Source organism: Athene cunicularia (genome assembly GCF_003259725.1).
Source record: "Athene cunicularia isolate RWA chromosome 8 unlocalized genomic scaffold, athCun1 chr8_part1, whole genome shotgun sequence".
Lineage (NCBI taxonomy): Eukaryota > Metazoa > Chordata > Aves > Strigiformes > Strigidae > Athene > Athene cunicularia.
Window position 1 is genome coordinate 35,278,909 of NW_020799109.1, and position 6,920 is coordinate 35,285,828.

A 6,920-nucleotide genomic window follows, 5' to 3' on the forward strand; every position below is an offset into this window, starting at 1 on the left:
GCTACTTAAAATGTCTGTTTCTGGAGATTCTGCAACAAATGTTCAGAAAAGGATGGAGAAGAAAGGAATTGTCAGTGTCAGACAAAAATAGAAGTTTATTTGAAGCAGTTAGAGTGCTAATATTGTTTGTACAATAATGAAGAGAAAAAATAATGGTGTGTAGCTGTTCTCTGGTTTTAAGAACAGGACCAAAGAAGCAATGACTTCTGTCGACTGTAACGAGGGCATATTTACAAAATCCATCTTGAAGCCTAGTTTCATGTACTTCCATCTCTTCAGATATTACCTAACCTATTGATAATCCTGTTTCTGCTTCAAAACATTATCAGAAAAATAATGGGTTTTTTTTATTTCTAAGAATGAATTTCTCAGTTTAAGAGCTCTGTCTCAGGCATGGGTTATATAGGTGATACCTGATCAAGGATTTATACTCTTACTGATTTTATTTTCCATGTGAAAAATTAGTGTTTACAGTTTAGACCATTAATTAGAAACAATTTCAGAAAGATCTAATGGCATGGCATTTTTGGTTCTGTGTGCTTTGCTGCATATATTGGAGTAAAAATGGATTATTTCATATATTTTATTTCTTAACATTAATATCTAATACAATGATAATGTTTTTATTTTGTTCCTCTGTCATGTCTTTCAGACAAAAGTGCTCCAGAGCTCACAACATATTTTACCCTGATTTCACAGATGGTGTATCTGGTTTTCAGCTGGTGTAAACAGATAGTTAAAACTCCTTTCAGGTTCCTAAGCTTCAACTTACTTATGCTAGCAGAAAAAAAATTATAAACTTACACCACTGTTACCCTCCTGTCAGAAACAACTTGTTCTCTGTTGTGCAAGCTCTTGAGACAGGACTCATAGAGGATTCAAGAGACTGTGGTTCTACATCTGATCCCACAGTAGTACACTGTTGCATGACTCTTCTTAAGTCCCTTTGCCGCAACATTCTAAGCCTGTAGCTAGTTTATGGGCATTAACCAGGTCCTCTTAAATTTTCATGTATTAGCTATTAATTTTTTATAGTGAGAGTAAGGACTTTATGGCTGACTGAGCAAAGATTAAAGCTTCAGCAAGCCAGTCTGGACCTAATTGCATCTCAGGACAGACAACACACAAACTTGATTGTACAAGTAATAATTATGTCATGTGTACTTGGCAGCCTGCTATCTCATATAAATATCACACCAAAGCTTCCTTGTAAGTCTTGATTTTTCACAAGTTTAGAAGAAATTACAAAATTAGAGAGAAAATATGTCTGCTAAGTGATGTCTTTGTTGTGAACATCATGTTACAAGTAGAAAAAGACTGGGGTTTAGTATCTCATCACAAATTGCAATCTCCCTACTGTTTTAATTTAGCTATGTAGTAGTCTAAAACCATGTTAGTACAAAATTATCAATTTTGTTGGTACAAAATTTCTCGCTGTAGCTCATAGAAAAACACATTCAGATTTAGTCAAAAGGTGCTAAACTAATGCTCAGAAGCTTTAAACTTTCAACTAGTGTCTTTTTAGTGCAGAATGAGACACATAGTCTGTTTATTAGAGATTACAGATCACTGCAGTCTCTAAGTATGCAGAACATAGGTTCTTTATTATAGCCTTTTTTTTTTTTTTTTTTTTTTTTTTCCCTAGAGGAAGACTGAGGAAAAGGAAATGTTCTAGACTTTACCTAACCAAGACAAACCAGTAAGAAGAAATTAAGGTGTTTTATAAGTAAGATTACTTTTCAAAAAAAGCCATTACTGTCTCTTCAACTAATGTGAATCGAGCTAATGAACTTATGCTAACAGATAGCTTAAAGGATACTTAGTAAGTTACTAAAGCTTTTACTTTTTAAGCCAATGAGTCAAATTCATATCCCACAGGAGCAGTGATTAAAAAAAAGACCACCAACTAATGGCCATCACCAACTAATGGTTCTATGTGAAATAAATTCATAGTCTCCAGAGGCTGGCAGCAGGATGAGTCTCTGCTGCCCTGCCATAAACATTGCTACTTTACATAAACAAGCATTCTCATTAGAAATGTTGGTACAAAACTAAGGAATAAGGTGATTAATCCAAGAAATGCTGAGCATCTACACATTCTTGAGGAAAAGAGGTGGGTATTAGCTCTGCCCTGTAGATCAGCCAGCAGATCGGGATGGAAGAACGAAAGGTTTAATGCTGACATTCTCCTCACACTGTTTTAAAATCTTTCCTGTAGTAAGTACAAGTGCTGATATGATCACAGTCAAGATGCTAAAGTACACATATATCTATAAACTACATGTATGTGAAACTTCATGTTCAGAATTCAGCAATTCTAACCTTTAGGGCTGCACTTTAAGTACAAAAAAAAAAAAAAAAAAAAAAAAAAAAAAAAAAAAAAAAAAAAAAAAATTGAATTTATTAAATATAAGATTTGTTGTAATAAATATTTGTTCTGTCCTCCAAACTGGTAAGGGACCAATAATGTTTTAAGTGAAAAACAGGTAATTAAAGATAGACTCCTGGGCTGCCAGTACCATTTTTCAGCATGCAGCAGTATTTTTCACCAGTGATGTTAAGCCTCCTTAGAAACAGAGATCTCAAATAGAGAAAGAAGAAAAAGGTGAAGAAACATATTTATAACAGATTTTAATAATCCATTTTATTTCAGAGTGGTCATCCATGTTAATTAACCAGGTGTTTTTGTTATTTCCAATAGATTATAAATACTGAAAGAGCTAAATTAGCTCTAAAGAGTTGTCAGTAGTCATGAACAATATGGGATTAAAGGTATAGAGTAGTGCTCTAATTCCCCAGATTTAAGTTCTTTACTTGAAAATGTATAATAAATACCTTGAAAACCACTTTTCTCATTAATCAAGTACTGGTAGATGTGGCAGTGAAGGTGTTACTGCAAATTAGCAGAATTTTCTAATCACCACTAATGTGACTGCTACAGTAAAGGTGACTGACGAGTCTTAGAATCTCACCTCATTATAAGAGAAACCACTACAGTTTAATAGTCTTAATTTAGCTAACAGTATATATTTCCTGGTCAATCTTCTTTTGAAGGTGGAACAAAATCTGTGACCTTTGTGAGAAGCTCATTAGTTAAACATGCAAAGCTTTGACATGTCAGTGTCCTTCTTTCCTCTTGTCAGCACGCAATTTTGTGGCACATAGAGCAAGTGGAGACTCTCAATGGGAGACAGGAAAAAGACTGTGCTGAATAATCAATCACATGGTATGAGCCAGGGCAAAAGAGTAAATATACCATGTGTGTAGAGGGATTAATGGGTGGGTATGTGCAGTGTCTATCATCCATATTTATATCTATGTACCCGTATGTATATACAAACTGTGCTTATGTATACACACTTACTATGGTACATATAAATGATTATTTTCAGAACTAGGAGACCAAATTATTCACATTAGAGTTTTCAGCAGTATGATGACTTAAGATGCAAGGTACTGAAAACCTGCAGCTCAGTGCAGGACTTCAGAAAATGGAGCTCTCATAATGTTCCTCAACTTCATATAGAAAAATGTTGATTTATCAATGATGACAGAGTACTGAGACTTAAACAATGTAAGATCAGAATAAAAATCCTTTATATTTTTTTAGTATTTGAATGCTATTTGACTCGAGATATGCAAAGCCTTACACTGCTCAGTATGCAGCATGTAACTTCATGATGGTCATGGAGTTTTTTTCTAAAACTGAAGTTCATTTTAGTTCCAAATTATTATCTTGGAAATTGATCTTGCTTTCAGTGAAGTTAATAGCAATGCTCTGATCTCCTTTAATTGTGCAAGATAAGGCTCTCACTGAACAGCAGACATATTGAACAATAGGAAAACAATGCTATGAAGACAATGTGGTTGCAATTTTTGTTTTTTTAAAAATGGTCCTCTTATGAGGGTTCAGGATGAGATGAAGAAGAGTAAGATAACTTCCTCATAAAATGTCTAGCTGTAAGGTACTACCTGCAGCAGTCTAACAGGACAGTTTTCTTAATGCAACCTTTCTGAAAGACTATTTTGGCTCTACTTGTCAAATTGTATATCTGGTGAATTTGCTCCCATATGAGATTACTAGTGTTCCATAAGAGAGGAGAAAAAAAAAAAAAAAAATCAATGTTTACTCCTGATTTTGAGGAGAAACAAAGCTTTGGGAACAATAAAGGCTGCACTAGGCATACATGACAAGAAGAAAACAATGTTTCCAGAAAGTGTTACCTAATACTTCCCACTACTCCCTTTTTCTTCTAAACAAAAACTTGTGAATTGATTGATCTTCCCATTTTTCCATTTAGATTTTCAAAAATTTAAATTTAAATTTTCAAAAACAGAAAGGATGAGATGGGGTGATTACATCACTCGAAGATCCTCAAGTTGTTTTGTTGGCTTGTTGTACAAATGCTGGCTTCTGCAGTGAGATCTGCAAAACATTCAGCTGGTTGTTTTTGTGCTTCCTAGTTAATGTTTTCACTCACAGTATTTCAGCGTTTCATGTACAAGCACCCCAAACACAACTCTGGTGAACTCAGCATCTGTTGGGGAGGTTAGCTCTCACTGGAGGTGCAACAGCTTACTGAAAATATAGCAGATATTTCTCTTTTTTTCTCCCTCAATTAAATTATGTACATGATTTAGAGAGGAAAATGGTTGAAGGCAAGAATTTTTAGGTAGTTTCATTATGGAACGCTGATAATTGGACAGCACCGCAGCAGCATCTAAGACTACAGTTCTGGTGCCACACTTAGATGCAGAGGGGATGAGATACAACCAAATGTTTCTATTCTCAAAGCCAGGTCTGATGCTAAAGCTGAGAGAGCATCTATTTAAAATGAGTAACCCCTTGTATGGCTGGAGTTGAGCATTGACAGCAGTCTGTAAAGTCTGATATCCAAATGGATTCCTCCTCCAAAGTTATTTCTTATGTCTTGCAAATATGAGTAGGGCCACTCTAGCTTTATCTGTATACTTAATGTGTCAGTCACTCATATTTTAAAATGCAGACTCTATAAGCTTCTACTTCATTTCTTTTTATAGCATTCTTTTTGTGATGCTATATTTAAATAAAGTTAGACATGAGGTTTTCTAGGAACTAAGTTATTTCTGTTTCATCTGCCAAACTTGCTTGTCAGATACATGTCCCTGAATTACTCTCTATATATTTTTTTTTCAAAACCAGGTTCATCTCGCGTTGGCCTTCATATGATATGTATCCATGACTGGTTTTGATGCTACAGTAGAACAGCCTTCACTTATCGCATACATTACATGATTCTGCTACCCATGAATTTACTTCACATGCACACACTTGCTTAATCTCTAAAAGAAATCATTACAAGTTGAAGCTGATGCAGTCTTCCAAAAAAATTCCCAACCAGTAAATCGTACCATACTCCACTTTTTTCCCACTCTGCGCTAAATGTAATGAAAAGTACACAGAAAATGCACTTGAATTCTGCAGTAAGTGAACCGCAGTACAGACTACAGGTCACAAAGCCCTTACCTTTTTAAATGCATGATGGTCTCTAAGTAGCACAGAAATCGTAGCCCCAAAAAGCAGATCTCCTGTCTTCCAACGCACTATGCTAGTTTGCACTCTGTTTTCTGTACCTCGGGTTTTACACCACGCTACATATTAGTTCATGCTCCTGTTGCCATGGATCGGCTGGTGCATCAGTGAGGCGCACACCAGGATCCTGCTCGGAGCCCCCTGCAAGCCCCGTTAACTCTTTCCCTCCCCGCGCGGGCAGCCCCGGCAGGACCGCACGGGCGGGTGGTCTCTGAGCTGGCGCGGGGCGAGCGCCCGCCCCTTCCAGCGGGAGCGACAGGACGGATTTCATCAGGGCTGGAAATCCGCTCCCGTCCCTTCTGGAGAACACTCCTCCACCCCAAGGCAGTCCAAGCTTCTTCGGGGGATGGGGAAGATGAACTTTGCACCTTTTCTCCCCACGCAGACTCCCAGACACTCCCTTGGACACGCTCACAGGTCCCTGCAGTAGCCACCACCGCGTCCTGTTCATCCTCCTGCCCGGGGACAAACACTGAGCCTTTCCAGCATCAGGGCGAGCAGCTGTATCCGCAAGGGTTAAACTAGAGAATGTAGCAGGTACAGCGCCTGACGAAAACGTTAATAAAATGTGACGAATAAGCAGTGGAATGACAAAGGGTCGGCAGTGAGACTGCGGTGCAGGCTCTGCAACTTAGTGCCGGGAGCGGTGACTAAAGCCGGCTGGATGTGGGCAAGCAGGGTTGGTGCTTCGGGAATTCTCCGAGTTCAGAAAGTAAGTGGAGACAGCCGGGCGACTGAAAGGTTCAGAAGCAAAGCGAGGCAACGGAGACGGGTTTGTTGGTTTTGGTTTTGTTTTTTTTTTTTTTTTTTTTTTTTTTTTTTTTTTTTCTTAAGTGTCCTTTTTGTGGCAAAACAAGCAATCTGAACGTGAAATAAAACCTACTCACCGGGTGAAATTGCAGGAAGCGAACTGGCTGTGAGCAAAATGCATCCCGACTCCAAGCATATAGTCCATGATCTTCGGCTTCCAGCTAGAGGAGGGCTTTGCGTGGTGGTGGGACTTTGGAAACCATCAGCAGCTCTGCGTGGCACAGCAGCAAGTATAACAAACCATCCCCACCGTGCGTGTGCGTGTGTGTGTGTGGGGAGACAGGCTCAAGACCCAAAGAAAGGGGTGGGGGAAGAGGGAGGAGGAGGAGGAGAGTGGGAAGGAAATCCGAATAGCAAGAGGAGTTGCGGGGAGGAATCGGATTTGCTAGTGCTGGGGTGGGTGTTTTGGTGGTGATGGTAATGATGCTCAAGGAAAGAATAACAAATTGCGGGATGTCAGCTGCGGGCAGGAGGAGCAGGGTTCGCCGGGCCAGGTGGAGCAAAGACCAGGCTTCAGCGAGAGGGGGGTGGCCCGGTG

General features: G+C 38.8%; 1 protein-coding gene across 2 annotated transcripts in view; it reads right to left on the minus strand.

Moving 5' to 3' along the window:
* The window catches only part of BRINP3 (BMP/retinoic acid inducible neural specific 3), a 243,663-nt gene extending 236,761 nt beyond the window's left edge, over positions 1-6,902 (minus strand). The window contains exon 1 of one of the 2 annotated variants that reach the window (XM_026854113.1): positions 6,460-6,902. The gene's annotated coding sequence lies outside the window, so the exon portion shown is untranslated. Of the gene's footprint in view, positions 1-5,506; positions 5,730-6,459 lie in introns of those variants that run through there. The other variant, XM_026854115.1, reaches the window with a different exon arrangement.
* Positions 6,903-6,920: the final 18 nt, after the last annotated feature.